The sequence below is a fragment of the Onychostoma macrolepis genome, chromosome 10 (assembly GCF_012432095.1).
Source record: "Onychostoma macrolepis isolate SWU-2019 chromosome 10, ASM1243209v1, whole genome shotgun sequence".
Classification (NCBI taxonomy): Eukaryota; Metazoa; Chordata; class Actinopteri; order Cypriniformes; family Cyprinidae; genus Onychostoma; species Onychostoma macrolepis.
Genome location: NC_081164.1, coordinates 4,965,196 through 4,990,886, shown reverse-complemented (window position 1 = coordinate 4,990,886; position 25,691 = coordinate 4,965,196). Strand labels below are relative to the sequence as shown.

Below are 25,691 nucleotides of genomic sequence, written 5' to 3'. Positions count from 1 at the left end.
GATCAGTGTTGTAATCATCATGTTCTTATCTGGCCTGTTCTCGGGCGACTCTAACATGTGTCCGGGCGTACAGCAGGGGTCAGGTGTCAGGTTCATCGGCTGAGGTGTACGTGAGTCCAGCCCAGAGGTGACAGGTCACATGTGAGCAGCAGGAAGGCTGGGTGTGCATTTCATTCTGTCACCGGCTGACGAGTGCATCTCCTCCACCTCCAGCTGACACAGCAGGAGCCGAGGCCTCTCTCAATAATTCAGCGGCCGAGATCGCTTCAGAGACGTCCAGCTTACAGGCAGGACGGGGAAGATCTCTGACAAAGTCAACGTGGCTTCCTTAGTGTAGAAACGTAAACTTGGGAAAGGGTGAAGCCGAGATATAAAAGAGGTAAAAAAACACTGGTATCGGTGACAAAAGCAGCTCAACCGGTTTGTCCAGTTCTGCTCCACTGTTTTGGTTTTGGTTCTCACCGTGCTGTTCAATGCACAGTGGTCTCGCGGCAGTGAGGCAAACAAAACCGCTATTGTCCTGGCGGATCTGTTCTGAACTAAGGGCGGGTAATCTGATCTTGCTCGATGAGCTGCGCCTGAGCCGCATAGCCTACATTGCAGTCTTGTCGTGTATGGAGACATGAGAGGGCCCGCCGCACTTGTCGATTCACTTACTAGCTGTTTAATTTGCAATAATTTAGGCTGTAGTGTTTGAAACCAAAATAAGATCCTGATATGGAAGTGCTGATGACGATTTTCTTGGCATGTGTTTTGATATTTTAGTCTGACTCCAAAGTCTGTTTTCTTCTGCCAGCAGTGCATACAGGAAATGACACTAAAACTAGGTAACCTATTTTCAAAAGGTTATTGTTCAGACAGGTACTAAAATGGGCAGTGAGCACAAGAGGCCAATCGCTACCGTGATTTTAGCACGTTGTGTACAACAGCAATAGGAGAAGACATGAAGGTTCAATAAATTATTCAGTTACGCCACCATAAACAACTCATCAGCTGAGCAAAACAGTCCATTAGTCTAACTGTAGTTCAGGGCTCCAGACAAAAAATAAAAATAAAAATCGAGTAAGGAGGCATTGGCTCCTATAAGAATAAAAGCATTTTATTTTTTATTTTTTGACATTTTGACATTTCAATCATACTGTCATGTGTTTATGTCTAATCTTTTCTTGACTTTATCAGAATTTTAATCCATCTTGTAGATGACCTGGGAACTATGGTTCACTTAAAGTTCACTTAAACTAAAGTCTTTTCCCACTTGAAATATACAGTCACAAAGAATTGTTTATTACACAGAATCTGTACCAATATCATGGACCATAAGCATCACTTGGCCACTGAGTGTACACTTAAGTAATTGCTTAATAAATTTAAGGTAGTCCAACTTAAAATAAAAAGTGAACAACATTTTCACCTGTTATTTGTCAGTGTAACTCAGAATTGTCAAGTTCACTTAATGTATTTCTCCAATTATGCATTCAGTTTATTTACTTAATTTTAAGGCAACGGGTTTCCTCAATTTTTTTTTTTAAGAAAAGTCAACTGATCGCTTTTTACAGTGTTAGTTTGGGCTCCTCCTCAATGCATCCTATAGAAATGTTATCAAATCTCTCACACATCCAGTCGGTTTTTCTTCATTAGTAACATGCAATTTTATATGACGTGTTGAATTTTATCTTTAGCTTGCATTTTTTATCAGGTTAAGTAAAAATAATAATATGCAATAGTGAATAAATATAGCAAAATGCTCCTCTTTATAGTTAATTTTCTAGCTGACTGATGAGTAATGGTTATTCTGAGATAAATGTATTATGTGGCGTTGTTTACAAGCTTTACACGTTTTCTAAAGTTTGACACAGAATGAGCGATTACATGAGACATTTCAATAAGTTTTACTGTAGGCTCTCTTATAACCTTTTGATGTTAATTCAAGTTCATTTTGTACTATAGTAGAGAAAGATATACTGGGTTCACTTGCCGCTTGAACTGAGGCGCTAAAGTGATTGCGCCTGCCGCATCAAAGAGCGCCAAAACCGTATTTATTTTATGAATTTTGTTATGAATTTGGTAGAATGTTAAAGCTGATACTTTGTTTATTAAAAAGTAACAAAGCACAAAGCTTATTGTGATTACTGGACGGCAAGTGCGCTGCAAACAGGCTAATATGAAGTTCACGCATTAACAGAACACAGCATATAGACTAAGATCTTGATAACAAGAAGCCATGTTAGTAATGATTATAAATGAGAATTGTTAACGATATTGCCAATATCCACACAGCTGACAGCTTAACCTACTGAAGTTTGTTCAAGTTGTGCATGAAATAGACACTGCTATATCCTAATGATTTTTGGCATAAAAGAAACATCAATAATTTTGACCCATACAATGTATTGTTGGCTATTGCTACTAATATACCTGTGCTACTCATGACTGGTTTTGTGCTCTAGGGTCACATATAGGGCTGTCGCGGTTAAGGAATTTCCCTTCCGGTAATTTTGAGTGGCTCAATAGCGCGGTATGCAGTATTACCGCATATATATCAGTGTTTCCCCTACCATTATTTTAGGGGGGCGGCAAAAATATTCTATTTTAAGAATGTAAGGTCAAGGCTAAAGGGTGTTGTTAGGCACAGTGTCTCATCGTTCTGTCTGTGACCGTCCCTTAAAGTCTGCATATCCATCTCGGTGTCAACTGACCAGTGCAGGACGTCCAGGGGTGAGTCAAAAGACAGAAATATGAGCTTGAGAGGACAGCAAATCACCGCAAACCCCCTCTGTCTCTGTCCCTAAATGTCAGACGGAGTTTCAGCTTCCACATCCACCCAGATGCAGCTAGACGACTGGACACAAACAGATAAAAGCATTCACATGGAAATGTCACAGATGGTACAATTCTAAAATATAATGTTTTGAATTCAGAGATTCATACAATTTCCTCTCTTGGCATTATATAAATTATAAAAAATATTTTATCTAATTTTTTTTTTTTAATTACAATCTTTGTTTCTTTATTTTTCATTACATAAAAAGTGGGGTTATATTAGGGATGTCGATTTAATTTGGTGTGATTAATTCTGAAAAAATAAATAAATAAAATATATATAAAATATATATATATATATATATATATATATATATATATATATATATATATATATATATATATATATATATATATATATATATATATATATATATATATATATATATATATATATATATATATATATATATATATATATATATATATTTTTTTTTTTTTAATTTCTTTTGGAACATGCAACACAACTCCTTGTTCAAGCTCTTGTTCTGTCCAGACTTGACTATTGCAATGCTCTCTTGGCAGGTCTTCCAGCCAATTCCATCAAACCTCTACAATTAATCCAAAATGCCACTGCAAGATTAATCTTTAATGAGCCGAAAAGAACACACGTCACACCTCTGTTCATCAATTTGCACTGGCTACCAATAGCTGCTCGCATAAAACTCAAGGCATTTAATGTTCGCCTACAAAACCACCACTGGCTCTGCACCACTTTACCTAAAATCAGTACTTCAGACCTATGTGCTACAGTTGCACGATTCTGGATAAATTGAGAATCACGATTTTTTTTTTGTCTCGAATTGAGATCACGATTCTCCCAAGATTCTGAACTAAACAAAATAATGTGTGACAAAATATTATTGCTGCAGTCTATTTAAAAGTGTTTAATCAATTTGAATGAATTACTAAACATGTTAATATATCTATCTATCTATCTATCTATATATATATATATATCTATATCTTCAACATATATTAAATACACCAATTTTTTATATTAAAATTTAGAAAAAATGGTTTGTTTGTTTGAATGAATGATTCATTGACTCACTCATAAATACTTCACTTGTTTTATTTATTAATGGATTAATAGTGTCTGCTAAATGACTAAATGTAAATATATATATTAAAATGATTAATGCATTTAACAAGCCCTGGCTCAGACCCGTTCTTCATCTTACATTGCATGCAGGTTTTTTTTCCCGATTATATGCACAACTGCAAATGTAATGCTGATTTTATACAACAATTCAATAAAAATGAAGTTAATATTTACATTTTAGACATAATACTGTCAGTATTGTCAAGTTTTGGCTCACTTTTGCTAACAAAAATGTTCCAAACAAAGCCACAGCAAAACTTGTCCATCTCCAAACAACACACGCCAGTGTTTCATTACTGAGTAAATCTGCAGTTTTTAACAAATCGAGTGGGCCAATGATTCAGTGATCCATTCAAAAAGTCATAAAGCTTCATTTCTGAGTTAATCTGTTGAATAAACTACTAAATGATTCAAACATTAAGACAGTGACAATACTTAAAATATTTATTTCTAAAATAACTTTTTGTAATGTATACTCAATGCATTTCTTATTGAACACAAAGACTTGAAAGGATCTTTTGGGGGGTAATTTCTCAGCCCAATTTATTTGAGATTAAATCTATTATTAATCAGCACATCATATTAATTAGATCAAAAATATATATCCTTCTTTTAATATGACATTTAAATAAAAAAAATTAAAAAAACTTTTGTTTTGTCCATTTACTTCAAGTAAAGAATATGGCACTTGCTTTTGTCTGAGGCAAATACATTGTGAAGAATGCAGAGACTGATAATACATTATCTACAGTAGCAGAATTGCTTTTATACCAATTGTGAACTGTACTGCAGCCACATGATTCACGTGTTGTTCCTGTGCACAATTCACACCAATTAAACAAGCTGAATTAAACCGTAAAGTCAAATGGCAACCACAGCTCTAATGTAAAAACGGCAAAAATAAAGATCCAGCAGAATCACTGAAACATCTCACCAAAATATCTTACACTAGACCGACCATCCTCATAACTCTGAGGCAGAACCTCCTTCCTGTGAGTAAAAACTGCTGTTGAACACCTTTGCCACAGTGCTGAGGCGAAGCAGCATGAGCTCATTAATAGTCCTGCGCTTGCATTTAGTGGCAGATATCTGACCACTATTCCACACGGCCTTATCAATTATGAGTGAGCTGCTGTTTTTAGACGTGCAATCCTCTCACCTCTCTCTCAAACACACTCAGGCAGGGAGACGAAGCCAAAAGACACCCGCATTAAACCGGCGTCAGCTGCTGAGCTTTTAATTAAATATGAGATTAGCTGAAAATGTGGAAAAACACTGAAAAACAAATGCCTCTGGGTCCCGTTCATACGGCAGCAGGAAATTCATGTTTCAGTGGCAGCGTGAGGATCCATTTGATCCTGTAAATGGGAAGTCAAGGAGCTTGTTATGATGCCCCAGTGGAGCTGAAGAGCCCGGAGAGAAAAGGGGGAGAAAAAATAAAACAAGAACTGAAAACAATTCTCACAGTTTTCACAAAATATGAAGCAGCACTACTGCTTTCAACACTGACCATAATCAGAAATGTTTCTAGAGCAGCAAATCAGTATATTAGAATGATTTCTGATGGATCATGTGACACATGACACACACTTACTTAACCTGTCAGATTGCCTACAAGAGATACATTTGATCAGTTCACAAGTTTCTGGCAAGTGTGAGCATGAGTAACGTACGTGTGTGTGTGTGTGTGTGTGTGTGTGTGTGTGTGAGCGCTTCAGCTGCTAAATATGACAGAGCATCAATGCTGAGGCTTTTAGAAGTGCAAATGAAGTAGTCTTTAGGCTAGAGGTGATCGCGTGAGCTGTAGGCGTTGAGTTGACCTCTGTGCATATAAACGCCTGGAGTGGTTCCCAGACACACACTCTCAGTGTAGTTTGCGTGAGACTACTGCACCCTATTCAATGTTAAAAGGATAGTCCTTCTTGTGAATGGAAAATAGCAGTTGAAACATTCTTCAAAATAATTTTGTGCTCCACTGTAGAAATTCATAGAGTTTGGGATGGCATGAGGTGGCACAAATGTTTATTTTTGGGTGAACTCCTTTAATAAACTTTTGACCATTGTGTGGTCACTGAGCATCACTTATCACACCCTCCAAACAAACAACAAATGTCAAAGCAGCGGCAAAATCAGCCATAGAGCTTCTCCTGCCCTTTCTTCATGTGCATCTCTGATAGAAGCACAGCAGAAGAGAGAAAAACATTTCACTTCCTCTTGTGCAGTAACCACCACAGACACATTCAGGTCAGCATATCATCTTCATGTAAATTAACCACTAATGTACCTGAAGATTATCTAGCAGATTATGTCAAACCCATTCACATTCATTTTATTACACATTCCATATAAATTCAACAGACAAAAGGTATGAATCAGGAGAGAAATATGCACAGGTCAAGCACTGTTTACAAACGAAAACAGTCCAAAACAGTTCAGTTCACAGATTTTGATTTGAGAGGACAGCAGAGAATGGAGGAAGTTTTTTTCTGGAGGAAGCATTATTATGAATTATGGACAGGGATTTTGGCCAAGAATTACCAGTATGAAGTTAAAAACATCTTAATGGTAAATTTTTGGCTTTTGGCTTCACAAGATGTTAATTGATGGACTGGAGTGGTGTGGATTGTTGTGATGTTTTTATCAGCTGTTTGGACGCTCATTCTGACGGCACCCATTCACTGCAGAGGATCTATTGGTGAGCAAGTGATGCAATGCTACATTTCTCCAAGATCTCCAACAAAACATATCTATATCTCTTGGTGTTTGTCCATGCAGAACCCACCACCACAACTCTCTGGTGTGGATACTAGGGTGTTGCGATTGTTTCTAGGGTGTTCTAGGTGGTTGCCTACTGTCTCAAGTCAAAAGTAGCCACCCACAAGTCTGTATGATATTCTGGTCTGTCAGTGTAAGCCTATGGGATTTCTGGCTCATTTATTACTGGAGGGACAGAGATAACGAAGTCGTCCCTCATAAATCTATTTAAATGGGCTCATTATAGACATCATGCCTCATTTCTATCCACAGCACGTCTTTTAAGTGTGTGATCCGTTTTATCCACTGCGCTCAAGTGACCCTCAGCAATGGAGATGAAAATGCTTCCTTGTTATATCATGCATTCATTTTAAAAATAAATAAATAAATACATGAAAAAACAACATGCCCCATTTCGCGCTGACTGCTAAATATAGACACAGGCCTTGCAGTGTCTGCAAACATTTGGGAAGTGGGAACTTTTGTTTCTCACATCATCTTCAATTCATACCAAGAACAAACCAACAAAAACAGACTTACACTGTAATGCACAAAACTGGGGTTCACGACTCCCTGGAGGTCCATGAGGGAACTGAAGGGGGTTCAAGAGTTCATGAAAATAGTTCAGAATTATTACAAAATGTAAAATTAAAATGAATAATTTTAAAATAAAAACCAATCCAAAAATCACAAACTTAAAAAAAAAAAAAAAAGTTGTGAAAATAAATTTTTTAAAATAATAACCATTAAAAAATTACTTACTAAAAATAAACCATAAAATCGTAAAATTAAATTAATAATTTTAAAATACAAAACAATCAAAATAAATCACTTACTAAATATTTTTAAATCATAAACATGTAAAATTAAAATAAGTAATTTTAAAATAAAACCAAAAATAACTCACTAAAAATCAATTAAAATGTTAAATTAAATTAAAAAATAAGAAAATCAAAAATCAACAACTAAAAAGTAGATCAAAAAGTTGTCAAATTAAAAAAAATATACTTTAAATACAAACAAACTATACAAAACTAAAAATAATTCTATCAAAGTCAAATTAAAATAATTTTAAACTAAAAATTGATGTTCACATGTATATCATGTGACCATTAACTGACATCACTTTTTAAATAATTAAAATATTAATTCAGGGAGTAATTCAGTAAAAAAATAATAATAAATGAATTAAAAAAAAAATGCAGTATACAGCGTCTTTCCACGTTTATCTGGAGTGTGAGGACTGCTGAACACCGGATGCCACTGCTGCAGGGAGGCATGTTATGATAAAGGAAGTGAGAATGAGAACGGCCTTGAAGAGATGAACATAACAGTCCCTTTAAGACGACAAACTCTCTAACATTTAAACTGAAACCAAAGGTCAAGAAAACCTCTGTCCTAAAGGCAGTCTGGGTCATGAGGTCAAACACCAGACACCTCATGTGTAAGTCAAAGAGCAGACTGATCTCAGGCCTGTGGCTACAGTACAGCACTGGAGAAACCAATAGCTGTAGCCTACCAAACTAACCAAATAAAATCAGTTTTAAAGAAACCAGCCACTCTTCTGAAACAGTATCTAGCTAACTAAAATCTACAAAATGTAGCTATTTAAAGGAGACAATTTAGAGATAAATTTAAAATCATAATATAATTACAAACTAAATGAAGTCGATTTTTAAATCAGTTCATTTACATGAACCGGCCGAATGAACACATTGACTGGACCTAACATAAGAGAGAAGACATTTTAGGAGAAAGTGTTTTCAGCTCAGCTGTGAAGCTGTGTGTGGACAATACAACGTGACAAAAACAGCAGTGACATATAGCACTTGTGTCACTCTACACCACTACCTGCTGGAAAAAGTAGAGTGTTAGTGGAAGAAAGCAGCATTGGTTACCCCTCGACACTGAGATCTGCACACTGTAAGCACAGGACGATTAGCAGAGGAAAACCAGAAGTGGCTACTGGCTGCATTGAGGAACGTCTCTGGCCCGGAGCACCATAAACAGTTTCATACCGCAAGCAGTGCTGCTTTCATCCTGGCTGTGAAACAGAGCACCGCTCAGACCTCCAGGGCCCACACTTTCCAATACAAAACTACAGTGAGTGAACACAACGGCAAAACAACCATCCTTAAACGTTCATGACAATACTTCATTCTGAATTCAACACAAACAATAGTGGGTTCAGACAATAACTTACAATAGACAATTACAAAGTTTCTCTCTCAAATAAATCAATTAAAATCACAGAATTGTATCATTTAAATAAATAGCTTAAAAAAAAAAAACTAAACTAAAAATTTTAAAATGTCAAAATTAAATAAGTAATTTTAAAATCAACCAGCATCACTGAACTGTAAACAACTCTGTTTTCTAATGGTTAAAAAATATTAACTCAAACTTTGAGAGTTTTTTTTTTAAAAGAAATGATTACTTTCATTACGAAAACACAAATTAAATTAAATTGATCAAAATGACAATAAATTAGAATTAATACAATTATAAAGTTTTCCATCTCAAAGATTTCCATCTCAAATAAATGCTGTTCTTTCTATTCACCAAAGAATCCTTTCCATAAAAATATTAAGGAGCATAAGGCAAGTTTATTCATATAGCAAATTTCATACACATTAAGATATAAGATATTTTACAAATATAAAAAAAACAATCACAGGAATAAATTACATTTTACAATATATGACAACGCAAAACAGTCATTTTGTATTGTAATAATATTTCGTAATTTTACCGTTTTATTTTTTAATCAAATAAATGCAGCCTTAGTGAGCAGAAGTGGCTTCTTTCGAGAGAAAAAAAAAAAAAAAAAGACATACTTTTGATCGGTAGTGTACATGCCAAATTTCAATACTTCGTATGAATAATAATGATGATGCTTAACATGAAATAAAACATCAAAACAGCATTATTTTACAACTGAACAACTGCAGGCTACTGGATCTGGTAAATAAACTGAGAGGTACCAGAGGTGTGCTGATAATAATCTGTCCGTAAAGGGACAGCCTGCCGCTGCGCTAAACAACTGGACATTAAATCTGTCTGGTTAATATTCAACAGCACCAACCACCCTGCTATGGAAAAATAGTATCAGTGTACAGCCTGAGCCATAACAGGGCTTCAAAACAGCCTGTAATTCATCGTCGTACAGACAGCCATCAGCGGCATCTCGCAAAACAGACTCCAGATATACTCACACCTGTAATAACAGCCAATGCTCTTTCACTGGAGTGCTGCACTGCTAATGACAAAGAACTGCTACCGATAACAACAATGTAGTTCATTCTCATATTTGGAAGTGAAATGAGATTTAATGGCACTTCAGAAGACTATTTTAGTGCATTTCTGTCATTCTTAGAGTTTAACGCAGCACACTAACCATCTACGAGCTGCCAAGTATCCAATTCCATGTTCCACAGAAGAAAGTCATACAGGTTTGGAACGACACAGGAGTAACTACTATTTGAGAGATTTACATGATGTAAGTAACATTATTTGAAACAGCTGAGCATTATGTGGTAGCCTGGCTGCAATTTTGTGTTTGATGAAACCAGCATATGTTCATGTGTTCATGTGTGTCTCTTTCGGAGGATCTAATCTAAGCCACCCACATTGGCAGGAATGAGGAGGTTGACATCATCCACCCCCACTCCATCCCAAGATAAAACAGACCCTCTTCCTCCTTCAGCAACATTCCCATCATGAAAACAATGGCATTTACGTCGCCTGTTCGTTAAAAATGTGCATTTCCAAAATTCCCCTAACAAAGAAAAATAAAAATTATATGATTAAAAAAATTGGCCATCGAATATGTAAATGAGTTCCTTTCTTCATGCGAACATATTCGGAGAAATGTAGCATTACATTACTTTCTCGCCAATGACTTCACTGAATGGGTGCCGTCAGAATGAGTCCGAACAGCTGCCAAATTATTTGTTTAGAGATGCTCTGGACTTTTTTTTTTTCGTTTTATTTTAAATGGTGCATGATTCTCTCATTCTCACTCTCATTCTGACGGCACCCATTCACTGCAGAGGATCCATTGGTGAGCAAGTGATGTAATGCTACATTTCTCCAAATCCATCCTAATTGAGAAACAAAAACTCATCTACATCTTGGATGGACTGAGGGTGAGTACATTTTCAGCAAAAAACTTTGGCTGAACTATTCTTCTAATCTTTGTTTTTGTGAATTTTGTGCACATATTGTGCAAAATAACTTTGTGTTGTTGTAATTTGCTGATCAAAAGTGACAGTAAAGACATTTATAATGTAACATTTCTATTTCCAATAAAAGCTTTCCTTTTAAACGTTGTGTCAACAATGTGTCAGAAATCTAAAATTCAATGACCTAGTAAGGAAAATGGCAGACTGAAGAAAACAGGGAAACGATTCAGGCTGGCACAGTGATCTTAGCTACGGCGTTCCCTTGCCTTTGGAAAGCGCTGTGTTTGCCAAATCCGGCCACAGAGGGTGTCTCTCAGCCTGCTGACTGCGTGCGGGTAACATGTCTACCATCTGCCTGGATCTGCTGCATAAAGACCTACAGCAGGAGTCTGGAAGATGAACGGATGTACAAAATGGTGGTGTAGTGCAAACAAGAAAGCGAAAGTCAATGCCAGGAAGAGAATTTGGAAAAGAGCAATAACATATTGCAATACTAACGACTCTATCCAAATAATCTCATTCCCAAGAGACATCAAGTGCCTGTTGAATGTGTTTGTTGTGTTCATTAAACAATACATGAATCCAAATATTCTCTATTACTTATCAGACAGTTTAGCTACATTTATGTTGTGTTCCCATTCATTCCTGGTGAATCTAACAGATGGATGCCAACACACTACTGCAATATGCTAATGCAACTCAAAGTCTCATACTTGGACGTCCTGCAGAGTTCAGTGTGATGTGAGGCTTCACAGTGCAGGATCAAAGAGGCACGTGTGTGTACATTACACTTTGTCTTTCAGTAGTCTTTATCTGGAATCATAAACTGAATCCAAGTTGCCATACTGGAATACAATAGTCATTCACGTGAAACAGAATATTAAAGGGGCATAACACACACAGTTTCACCCAATCTCATGTTAATCTCGAGTACCTATAGAGTAGTATTGCATCCTTAATATCTCCAAAAAGTCTTTAGTTTTATCATATTTATAAAAGAAAAATACAGCTTTATGATTCTCTCCGAAAAAAGCCGAGCTCCTGGAGGCGTGCCGTGGGCGGAGCTAAAGAGCACTTGAGTGCCGATCACCAACAAAACACAGAATTCCATCCTCGTTTACATCAGCAAGAGCCATGATCAAAAACAACTCTCCGGAACTTGTACGAACCCAGAAGTAAGATTTTTGGCACAGAAATACTCCGTTATACGTCCAAATTGTTTTTGAAACTTTGTCCATGCTTGGCATGAGAATCCAACTCTTTAACAGTGTAAACAACTCTGAAAGCATGAAACAGCATTGTTTCTACTGCATCCTTAAAAAAGTTTATCACTAGCACGTGCTTTCAAGCCTTGCCAATTTAATAATTTAACTGATCTTAAACCATTCAAGTGCAAAAAGGCGTGCAAAAAAACTGCATCTGTGTACAGCAAGCACAAAGAAAGCCACATCTCAAACAACACACAAGCCCAGAACTGATTCCTCATTTGCGTCTTATTGCGCTGTAACGCACCTTACCAATTTGAACCTTCAAGCGATTTTAAAGCATTCAAGCGCAAGAAGATGCAATAAACAACTGTATACAATGCGCACACATAGAGTAGTGTCCCAGGAAATGCACGAGCCCCGAATTGAGTTTCTTTCTGCATCTTGCACTTGAACGGACAAATACAGACAAAAGCATGTCAAAATAAATTTGAATGTGAAAGGACAGACTAAATCACTGTGGAAGTCTGACATACATCACCAGAAATAAGCTTGTTGTTTCTATGGAACATCTAGTAAAGCTAGTAGTAAAATCGATAAAATTAATCTGGTCAATATTAGTCTAATCACCATTTCAATAACATGACTAAAATCATTCAATAAAAGCTCAAATATGCATAACACACTGCAAACACGAGACAAACATGTGGTGTGGATATGTCATGTCACGTATCACTCCTTCATATCCACAGCGTTACTCAAGCCAGATCGAGGAAAAGTGAGGCATGCGCCGTTGCGTTACTCATATTGGCTTGTCTACAGACACTGTCATTAATCCAAAATGCTTGAGGGCAGTAGAAGTCAAGTTAACGGCAGCGGTGACATACTTCTGATGTCTGAGGTCCAGAGAGGTAGTTTTAATGACCACAGAGAGGTCAAAGGTCAAGGCAGCCCTGCAGCTCCGGGCCTGGGAACCACTGCTCTACAGGAGACTGCGTCTTCACGCTTGGCTTCATTTCTGCTTTGTAACGTCTCGCGTCTCCATCAGACGATAGCGATACGTCTCGTACGAACAGTGCTTCAGGGACACACGCTGCTGTGGTTAAACACTTGTTTTTTTTAAGAGACTGTTGGATAGGTCATGAGAAATGCTGGCTGAATGGATCTGGAATAAGGGAAAAAAAATCATGGAAATGTCTGACGTTCCTTCATGAGTTACAGTGTAGCCAGAAGCAGAACTGTAGACGTGCCGTTTCTCTCACCCTGGAAATACAAGCCGTCGCTGACGATGCAAACGCTGACCAAAGAAAACACAATCCACCAACAAGCTCATTTTTCTGCAATGTGATCTGAACCGGCGATAATGGACATTACTGTACAATACGGACTGTAAATGGCAGTTCATTTCTGAATTTGCATTGATCGACAAAACTGATCAATGGCTATGCAAACAAATCAATACATACTCAAACACTGCAATCATTTCCCCTGGACTGATGACTGAGCAACAGTCATTCATAACAGCTGCCATAAATACATGACGATACTATTTTCTTGAAGCTTTTAAAATGCTTGCTCTGAGTAGAAATTGATTTTGGGCACGTCTCAATTCCTTTCACCCCCAAAACGTTTTAAAGTCTATAAAACATATCCTGCTTAAGATGCTTTCCTGTAGCTCAAATAGTAGAGCATGGCGCTAGCAACGCCAAGATCATGGGTTCAATTCCCAGGGAAAGCAAGAGCTGATAAAATGTAAAAAACTGTAACTTGAATGCAATGTAAGTCGCTTTGGATAAAAGCGTCTGCTAAATGCATAAATGTAAATGTAAATGTAATATCCTATACAAATGGTGATGGCAAACTCGCAGCAAACTCAATGACTATTTTGAGCCACGATCAACGTTATCTTGTGATTCAGTCCATGAAACCTATTGGAAGACGAACAGACTGCACACTTGTTTTGAACGTAGCTTTTGCTGACAGTACCAAGTCAGGCAATAAGCAGCATTAATCACCATAATCTTACATGGATGGTAAATAAACACCCTTTAGCCTCCCACTGTCAGGTTATGATGTTCATTCTTTAATATGCTCATGGTTCAAATACAACACAAAGTGAAAGTCAATCAGATAACAGAGGTGTTTTCAGGGCACAGAGGTTAGTAGGATTAAACTATGCATAACATTTCTGGTAGCAGGAGGCCAGCAAGGTTAAAATCATGAAAAATGTGAAAGGGGAGATTTCGAGGAACTGTATAATGTTAATATGATTGTCTACTTGAACTACTAAAATCTGCTTTTCACCTTAAAATGTACTGATTACTGACATTATAAGCCACATGATAAATCATCATAAGTTTATCGTAAATGACCTGTACATAAAAACATGGCTAATACTCATATATAGACAGTGGGCATACACATGAAAGCAAAACACCATCAGGAAAACACACAACACTAAAATAATGAGATAAATATTAACTAAACTGAAAATATAACACAAAACACCCTAATGTACATAACTGATGACAAAAATTAGAAGAAACAAAATTACTTTTTGTATTTGGTAATTGCTTTTTTTATATTTTATTGAAAAAAATCTCTGTTTGCTTTTCATGTAAGAAGGAAAGTCATATGGGTTTAAGACAAGTAAAAGATCACAGATTTTCATTTTTGAGTAAACCAAGTCCTTTAAACAAAAAATACATCTAATAACACAACCAGTCCATTTGTGAATGTTATTATTTGCAAAATTCAATCGACCACCCATCCACTTTTCATTCTGATTATGATGTGCCACATACAGAGGAGCATATTAAGACTCCCTGCTGAAAGCACAGCTACTGTGTGCATGAGAAACAGGAAATGGCACCTCTAAATCAGTCTCTACGCAAATCTAGAGTTAAACACCACAGGTTGGACGGAGTCAAACTTCAAAGCGAAACAAAAGAGTCCTGTGCACATTTCTGTTGGTCATACCTAAACACGGCGTGCTATACGACATGCATGCATGGTCCTGGTGCTTGAAGCAGTGCAGCTGTGAAGGAGGAAGGGCTGAAACTGCAGCGATTGGTCCGTCTGACAGTCACTTACTTCTGCTCTAATTCCTCCCAGGTCCTTTTATCGGCCTCTTGTGCGTTAAAGATTTACTGTCAGTACACACACATACGAGCACACCGGATCTGTAACCGGATCACCGTACCGAACCTTTGAGAAGTTACACTGCGCTAAGCAATATATCTGACTTGCATCTTATTACACTATCTAAGAATGCAGAAATGTGGCATTACAACTGGTTTCGCAATTGTCTTTACTCACAGATCTTGCTGCATGAGAGAGAACTTTGAAATTTGATTAACAAACAGGATACAACGAGCATCACGTCACTGACCCACATAGGTGTGAGATAAAGACAGAAAGCCGGCCTTTCAACCGGAACCCAGCAAACTTCAACCAGTGTTTTCACACGCGGAAACAAACGTTAGAATAAACCACAAAGCCCTTTCATCAGAGGAAAACGCTCATGCCGCTCAATCTTAAATCCGTGTTTACAGTCATAAAAGTGAGATTGTCACATTAGCTTTTATTTGCTTGCGTTGTACGGCGTTGAAAGAGGCTGACGATAAGCAGGATTTGAGTTTGATGCTAAAGCAGCCACACGGTGGGGAAAAGAGAGGCAGATGTTGGGGTAAGTGGGTCACAGAGACAGGCGTGTCGACGGAGTAAAGCTGCCGGCACAGATGTGAGATTTGCCGGACAGACTCAAATGTCAAATGTTACACAAACTGATGTCGCCCAGTAAATGCTACGGGCCTCACACAATATAAACATCCATTCAGCAGGTCTGCAAGCAGAGTGAGCTTATTTTGCTTCGAAAAATGGTTTCCACACAGTGGCTTTCCAAGAAACAATAACGATAAAACATGACTAGCTCAAAAGAAGGACATTTGGCAACACTGTGATCTAAAAATAGCTGTTTGCAAGCAAGAATCTACCTTTGCAGAATTTAAGGAAGTTCACTCGAAAATAAGAACTGCCATCATTTACTTGAAATCACGTCATCAAAAGATGATATTTTAGCAGAATGTCCTGATTTTTTAATACAATGAAAGTGTGTATGTATGTATGTATATATATATATATATATATATATATATATATATATATATATATATATATATATATATAAAAATAGATAGATAGAGTCAAGCTGCAAAGATTTGCACCAAAAAGGAAAGACTTATGGACTATATTTCAAGTCTCATTAAGTCATATGGTAATTTTGTTCTGTTCCTCACACAAAATTTTGTGTCGCCATGCACTGAAAATCTTCTTCTCTTAACCTCTCAATTCTCATATTTAAATTGCCTGAACACAGATGAGAACCAATGGCATTTGGCATGCCGACATTTTATATATATATATATGTGTGAATATAAACTACTGTTCAAAAGTTTGAGGCAAGTAAGATTTTTTATATTGAAAGACAATAATACTTTTATTCAGCAAGGATGTGTTGATTGAAAGTGACCGTAAAGAAATATTGCAAAAGAGTTTGTATATTCCCCAAGGAATTTGTATTTTGTATGTCACAAATATTTTCAGCAGCAAAAACTGTCAAATCAGCATTTCTTGAAGGATCATGTGACATTGAAGACTGGAGTAATGATGCTGAAGAATTTTGTGTCTAATAAATGCCACCTTGATGAGCACAAGAAACATTTAAAAGTCTTTGTTTTTGAGGTCAAATGATGATTTAGGCCTAAATTTCAGTCTGTTCCTTTGTATGGACTAGTCTTATGGTGCTTTTTGTCGTTTTTAAAGCTTAATAGCATCCGTCACCTTTCACTTTCATTGAAAGGAAAAGAAAAAAACATCATAGGTTTGGAACAAAAAAAGCATGAATAAATGACAGCAATTTTATTTTAAATATTTTTATTTTTATTATTTTAAATTATTTGCATTTAAAAAGACAACAGAGAATATGTGTGTTTTATATAGTGTTTTTAACATTGCATTCAGAGTCATCAGCACTTGCCCATCATAAGCCATTTCCACAGCTGACCTCATCAAACCCCTTCAGCGCCGATGACAAACGAACACGCGAGAGGTGCAAACATAAAATCACACTTAAGCCAGTTGTGACTCCAAACAAACTTGATGAATACAAATTACACATCTGACCTAAAAATTATACATCTGGCTATTTCTTTCTGCCCTCCCTCTGATTTAATAATGATATGTTTTGTGTGAAACTGTTTCTAAGCACCAGCCACAACAACATCTGCCTGAAATCTGTGCGTGTGCCACACACACTCACACACGGCCATACTATAACTAATTCACACATCACTTCAGGCAAATCTTTTCAATACAGAGTGCGAGTTATCCAAGGCCAGACATGTACTTACACAAGTATGCAATTGTGAGTGTTTGGCCAACAAATCGCAAGCACATGGCCTCGCTGTACAAAAACAGCTGACAACGTAAGAGAGTAGTTGGCCATGACTTTCCTCTGAACAGAAATGGCAAACCTTGAGCTCTACTCTAAAGGTAAGCAAAGACTCACATAATGATTTGCTGTAGATTTCACTGAAAGAAATTACACGGCCCACATCATTTTTTACATAACTCACCAAATGCAAAATGCAGAACGTTCTGAAAGCAAACACAGGATGCATTTGTCTCAGATGCTCAATAATCTTTCAGTGTGTTTGATCATGGAAGCAGAGAAAACGTGTGTGTTCACCCAGTACAGCTGAACATGACAATGGCCTGAAGAGATGCAGCTATGAAAATCAGTTTGGCTCAACAGTAGGGATGGGTATCGATACTGATACTGATACTGATACTGCTTATCGATACCGGTACTTATTGATACTATTAGGTGCAAAAAGATATGATGTGACAAGTTATTTTAAACCTGCTGAATTTTAGCAACTGTATTAAAGTTCTTCAGTCAAGAGCAGGGAGTTATTTTTCTCTTTGCGTTTTATTTTATTAACATTAAATGAAAATTGTCATCATTTACTCACTCTCAAGTTGTTTTAAACCTGAATGCATTTCTTTCTTCTGTTGAACAAAGGTTATTTTGAAGAATGTGGGAAACCAAACAGTTGCTGGTCCCCAGTGACTTCCATATATATTTTTTTCCTACTATCAAAGTCAGTGAGGACCAGCAACTGTTTGGTTTCCCACATTCTTCAAAATATCTTCTTTTGTGTTCAGCACAAGAAAGAAATTAATACAGGTTTGGTACAACATGACAGTGAGTAAATAATGACAGTATTTAAATTTTTGGGTGAACTTTCCCTTTAATGACAATCGGCAGCATGTTCAGTACTGTTCCTTTAAAAGCTGCGTGCATCCGTTTCAAATGTTTACTTTTACTTTAGACATAACTGTTTTTATATGCAATCCTTGTGTGTTTTGACAGTATTAGCGCAATCAGACGTTAACTAAGATAACCAAGTAATCAGGTGCTGCTTGACCGACCTCTTAGTGAATGCACGCTTCAAGTGTACGCACTCTGAATAAGCGCATGTCAGGACAGCACGCGAATGAAACTTTTAACCGGCAAGGCTTTGCGCACGCAAATAATGTACTTTTGTGATTGCGAATAAGAATATTATTATACTGCTCAAATTATAATGTAATGTTGAATGGCTATAGTCAATGGCTAAATATTAGAGGAAAAGTTTTTATAAGGAAATCAGTATTACTTGGTATCAGTGATACTGACGTCCAGTCATAAAAAAGAGGTGATTAAACAAATATTAAAAATATGTTGTTTGTACATTAATCTGAAGATTGAATGTGAAATTGTTGTAATATAAAAGTATATTTAAAAACTTTAATGTTAGGTGGGATTAAATCGCTATTAATTTCCGAAAAAATGTGCGATTACTTAATTTTTTTTAATTGATCGACAGCATTATATATATATATAGTGTTTCAAACATCAACCTGTTATCTTTGGTAGCTAAACTTTACATAACTGATTTTCATTTTCATTCTCTGAAACCTGTAGTGTATATCCAGTCCCACTGTAACACACAGAAGCGCTTCTCAAAGGTGACCAATGTATGCAGAAACCACGTCCACAGTATTAACAATCACTAAAAGCTCTCGGTGAAAAACTATTTCTTGTTCTAAATTAAGTGTTTGCCCAACTGCCTGATGGGAACTTATTGTATACGAGAGGTATGAGTCATTTACGAAGCAAAGCCAATGTGCAATTCAAAGAGCAATCACATGACGCTTAGTGTGGGAACAAAGTCTATGGAGCAGCAGAAGTGTCGGTGCTGTGAGGGGCTCTAAATGTGCAGAAACACTCAGAGAGGAGTTTCCAGCTCTCACTCGCCTGATTTTAATAGAAACATTCCATAGCACTTACACGTATCTCTGTCTCACACACACATCAGTGAAACATATCTAGAAGATCAGTCTAAATATTTTCTCTGCAGCAGCACACATTTCTGAAGAGGAAAAGACGGGTTACGTGGAAGACAAGATAAATCTCTAATTGTGCAGTTTGGCATGAGGAGAATGAGAATGACTCGAGCGCTTTATTTTCCATTGTTAAAATCTTTGTCATTTGATCTGAATCTATTGAGCGCAACAGCCTGACTAAAGCGATATAAAAGATTTCTTTTTGTTCTCCGTCCACAAATGATTCTTTTGGAAGATTCAATCGAACTGATTCAAAGTGCTCATAAATCACTTGACTGTAAGACAGAACCTTGTTTCTAAGTAAAACTATGAGGTGGGAGTAGGGGTGGGCGATATGGCAAAAATATCATTTCACGATTTTATCACGATTCTTTGTTCTTTGTCATGTTGGTTTTACTATTTTGTCTGAGCAGTGCAGCCTAAATAATTTCCCTATTATAAAGACAAAGCCTTTCAAGGTAACAAAATATAAAAAAGAATGGTGGATATTTAGGCCAAAGCGGGCAAAGATAAAAATCTTTGTCATTATTTTATGTTTGTTATTAAAAACAAACATTACAAATATAATATAAAATATACAAATAAAACAATTTATTTATTGTTTTATGTGCTTTATTTTCAGGTACAATAGGCATATTTAGCAGGAGCATGCAAGAAATTGAATGAACAAATACAAAAATAAAACACTTTATAGATTGATTCCTATTAAAGCAACTGTATTATTATTTTTTCTCTTTGCGTTTTGTTGTTTTAACATTAAAAAAATAAAAATTCTGTCATCTGTCTGTCAATTCTGGCATAGTGTTTTATTTTTATATCATCATTTAATCACTCAAAATTAGTTTTAAACCTGAATGAGTTTCTTTCTTCTGCTGAACACAAATGAAGATATTTTGAAGAATGCGGGTAACCAAACAGTTGCTGGTCCACAGTGACTTCCATAGTATTTTTTCCTTCTATCAAATTCAATGTGGACCTACAACTGTTTGGTTACCCACATTCTTCAAAATATCTTCTTTTGTGTCAGCACAAAAAATAAATTAATACAGGTTTGGGACAACATATGAGTGAGTAAATAATGACAGAAATGTAATTTTAGGGTGAACCATCTCTTTAATTACAGTCGGCAGCATGTTTAGTTCTGTCCCTTTAAGACCTGCACGCATCTAATATACAGGCACGCATCCGTTTTTCTCTCAACTGTTTACTTTCATTTTAGACATAACCAACTGAGTCTATATGCAAACCTTGTGTGTTTTGACAGTATTAGTGTAAAAGATAACTTCAGTAATCAGGCGCCGTTTAACACGCTTTTTAATGGTCGCACTTCGGGTGTACGGGCTCAGAAAAAGTGTACGTCAGACGAGAGCGTGAATGAAACGATTAACCAGTAAGGTTTTAAAGCAGATGCAGATAATGTACTTTTGTGATTGCAAATAAGTGCAGTGTCCCGTGAGAGTAACTCTACCGCTGAGTTAACACTGATGTGAATGTATGTGGCGTTGTACAGTTTATTGATACGGCGGCGCCAGAACTGCAGCTGACAGAATGTGCGCTGTAGCGCGATACTACGATATTTCTTCAAAAGTAGATTGTGGAGACATTTTTATCGTCCACGATCAAAAATCATCATATCGCACACCCCTAGGTGGGAGAATAATAACAATAGAAAGGCACTGTGGCACTATGGTAACAGATGGTAAATCATTACACGGTACTCCCAAGTAATTCAAAGAATAGCATGGTATGACTGTGCTACAAAGCCCAAAAAAGCATGGTAATACCACAGTACAGGTCAATAAACCACAACAGGGTTATGGTACTTTTTGTTTGTGAACACAATATTTGAGACCGTCTGCATAACAAAAAAAACACCAAGATAAATATTTTCAGATGTGATCAGAAGAGCTTTTTTAACAAGTACGTTTACACACACAAGTAATTTGACAGGAGCTTCCAGTGCAGAAGTACGGACTTTTATTAGGATTTTCATAACACTTTACAATATAGTCCCATTAGTTAACATTAACCAATGAATTAATTAACATTAACAATGACCAATACATTTGTTAGCTCAAGTAAATTAAATAACATGAACACATTTCAAGGTTAATGTTAACAAATGTAACCATACTGTAAAGTGTCACCCGTGTTTTATTATTCAACTCTAAAAATAAGCAGATAAAGTGCTGCAGGGAGAACACTTTTTGCATGATGACTCAGATAAATGAGTGTATCATGTGTAAAGCAGCAGTATGAATAGCAGCCAATCTTTGAGGAGATCTGAAAATGATTTCTCGTTGCACGAGCTACAAATACATCCACACCATATAATGTTCTGAATACAGCGATCATCTCAGGATCTACTTAGTGGCTTGTTTCAAAAGCACCATGTCGCTTCTTCATGTCGCTAGCCTCTGTTCACAAAATAACATTCTGCTGCTTACTGTGTAGTCGCCTATATAGGGCCCTAATAAATGTTTCATTCTTTCCCTAATTATTATTTTTTGGAATTTTTCAGATTTGAATTTCTCTTTTAATGGTTCAATTAAATTTTTAGTCATCAAAATGCATGTCTAATTAATTGAAATATTGAATAATATAATTTATGGAAAAACAATTTTACAAAAATAAAATTATGGGCCCTATGTTTTTTTTCTGAATTTATAACTTATTACAGATTTATTATCAAAAATTGTGGTAATCAAACAAAAGCACAATACACTAGTTCATCTTTTAAAATGCAATAATTCCTTTTAAATGCTTCGCTACAGAGGTTTACTGCTAAAATTAAAACATGAGAAAATGCAAAAAATGCATTATGAACCTATTAACATACTGTAGTGTGGTATACTGGTGTCAAGTAAACTCACCAAGTTGCATACTTAATACAGTTGTGGTTATTATATCAGCAAAAAAAATGGTTATTATAATCTATTTTTGAGCATAAACTCCTGCCAGAGTAAAAAAAAAAGATGTTCTCAGATGGAAGAAATCACAGCTGATATTACTTCTGGTTCATTTGTCACACTGCAAAAGGAAGGTCATGTGGAGTGCATTGCATTGTGGGATATGGTATTTTGCACAGACTGCTCAATATGGCTATTGTGATTGCCAAACATGTGAGATAATGAACACCCGTGCACAAGAAATAAATGAAACTTTTTCTAAATGAAGTGATGTTCAGGTTTTATATTAAACTGAACACTACCCTTTCCACGTTTCTCAAGACTGTTAGATCTGTTCTTGAATAAAGAGCCATCTGAGGTGCACATTTGTTATTCTTTATTTAGACGAGAGAGTTCTTCTGTTTGCATTTCTAATACACCTGCCCTGGAATTACTGACTAAGCAGCCAGCAGATCACAACCCATAAGAAAAGAGCACAGGGTTTCAGCTCAGGTCTGTTAAATAACCCAATCCTTGTGATTTATTCAAAGAGACCTCATTAATTGAAATGCTCAAAACAATACGGTGTAACCTACAGACAAACCCTGAACTGAATTAAAGTTCACTCTCGCCGGATCCGTTCCAATCGGTTTGCTACTGGATGCAGAAAATAGGGATTAGCCATAGGGGAGATGAGCCGAGCAAGTGGCAATAATCTCCCTGAAGCCATTTTATCCTATTAGCTCCATTTATCACCTGCTAAAACGATCCGCTGGACCAACAGCAATCAAACCAGAACCCTGTTGATATCGGGGGTAAAATCAATAGAAATGCCCATAGGAACCAGAAACCACAAAGGAGCTCTCTTATATCTTAACTGTTTCCTCTTGACAGCAATGATATTGAATGGAAGGTATCTTTACTTTCTCCCGAGAGAGAAACCACTGCAGGATTCCCACATTTTTCATCCAGTGAATTTCAATGACTTTTACAGTCATTCACAATAACCGGTAAGAGTAAGAGTATTTTTCTAAATAATATAACATTTAAGTGGGAAGAAAGCATTTATTTTTTGTTATTATTTTTAAATTTTAGAAGAAAAAAATACTATTAAAAAACAAAAACAAACAAAGCATTATTCTTTTAAGGCCAGAAGCTTTTTTTTTTTTTTTTTTCCAATTCTAGGGTAAATTTTTTTTAAAACTACAACAAAAAAAATCTGGTTTAGAAATTACTTAATTATTTAATTCTATAATTTATTATTATTATTTCTTTTTAAATAATAACTACTATTTAAAAACACAATTTTTCCAGGTCTGGAAATCACTTTCTTTTTTTCTTTTTTTATTCCCTCATATTTTCAGGTTTTTCACAATTACAGGATCTCAAATGTCTGGGTTTTCTCAGTGTCTCAACTTGTGCTTATTTGCAAAGATACGAGCATCTGCAATCAAATGTTAGATATTTCAATATGGACTCATTATTCAAAATGAACAATATTTCTCCCACAATCGCTGTATTAAAGGTTTTAGCAGAAATTTCAAAAGAAAGCGAGACCAGACGTGAAAAATACAATGAATAATACAGGAATAATGACAACTATATTAACATCCAAAGTCATTCTTTTCTAAGAAAATATGATTTTCAACTTCAAAATTTCATGCTTAATTCAATGTGTTAATTGTCGTTTCTTTGTCATTTTTCTATGAAACATTTTACCAATTTCTGAAGGAAAATTGTTTGTACAATTATTTTTCAGTGTAGTCCAAGTGAAATTCACTTTGCCAATACTCACTCCAATCACTGGATTTTGCTCAGAAAATTTAGTAGAGCAACAATAAACTTGGCCACATGTTTACACGATCTAATCAACTGTTTATATTTCTCCTACATAATTCTTACAAGGTGATAAATCACTGAAAAAAATGAAAGCTATGAGAGAGCAACCTCTGAGTAATAACAGTTCCCTCTGGGTCATTTCTGATTGCATTTTTCAGCATCCCATGACAATGGACGCAGTACACCCATTCATTCCTTCATCATGAGTTTGAATGGGGCCTAAAATGAGAAGAAACCCACAACAGAGCGTCAACAGACTGTCAGATGTTTGGAGTCATTGCTGAACTCGTGTGCCCGGACTGATTCACTGATTTCCATCATTACACTCTCAAAGCCTTTAATGGCATTGACACACTAATCAGATCACTTAGTAAGAGCCAGGTATCAACAGAAACCCTGTTTTCACCTACAGAACCTGTTCCGAGCAGGAAGTGATTGTGAAACAAAGGCATGAAACGCTAATGTATCCGAGTGATGTTAAGAGACAAAATGACAGTAATTTACTCATCAAACACAATATATGAGACACTGCAGCAGATGTGCCTCGTTAACCACACTGTCCTTTCAAAAGCAGACAGAAAAGAAAACAGGATGTTTATGAGAAATGGTGGTTAATGTATTGCACCTTAACGTTTAAACCCCATATTTGTCAAGATTGTTAAGATAACACATTTTATGTTCGTTAAAAAACAATTCAAATGTGATGTTTTTGTGATATAACGTTACACATGCTTCAACACAGAGCACCGTAAACATACGTCTAACGTTAGTCAGTCATGCCTGATATTACACTCGCTTTACTCGCTATATTGTAAAAACCCGCGGGTGTATTAATATGTACAAATTAAAAACAAACCCTGAATTATGTAACGCTACAGAAAAACATTGGATTTGAAAGGAAGGTAGAATTAGAAACAAACAAAAAAACGTCCGCCACCGTTCTTAGCATGATCTGGCTAACACTGAGGAAGACACCAAACACTGAGGCGAGACGCTGAAGGACAAATAAAATGTCTTGTACTCACCTTATACCGAACCTTTCCGTTATTTTCCTTTCATTTACGAGGGATAAAAACCATCCAGCTAATCCATGTGGGTTAGTTCACGACTGGAGACACGGAAAAACATCACAAACCCCCCCGAAATGCAGCGCTAGATGCTGGAAAGCCGAAGAAAGCTGCTGCTAGCTGAGCGAGCTAATGCATTCTTCACCTCAGCGCGCGACGGAAAGTTGCCCACAGCTGCTGGGAAGTTTTCTTGCTGGTACAAAACAAAGATGTTTCGACGAGACGAGAGAATTACAGAAAAAGAGTCCGTATAATAAAAAGAGCGACCAAAAAGGTCGCCGAGATCATTAATTTACATTGAGACGCGGAGGAGCAGTCACTGAAGTGATGGAGCAGTGAAGCAGCGCTCAAGCACTGGACTGACTGCACTACAGTTG

At 36.4% G+C, this 25,691-nt stretch overlaps 1 protein-coding gene across 4 annotated transcripts in view; it reads right to left on the bottom strand.

Annotated features, from left to right (window-relative positions):
• The window catches only part of erbin (erbb2 interacting protein), an 84,085-nt gene extending 58,394 nt beyond the window's left edge, over positions 1-25,691 (bottom strand). For all 4 annotated transcript variants that reach the window (XM_058790179.1, XM_058790181.1, XM_058790180.1 and 1 more), the window contains exon 1: positions 25,273-25,691. The gene's annotated coding sequence lies outside the window, so the exon portion shown is untranslated. The remainder of the gene's footprint in view (positions 1-25,272) is intronic.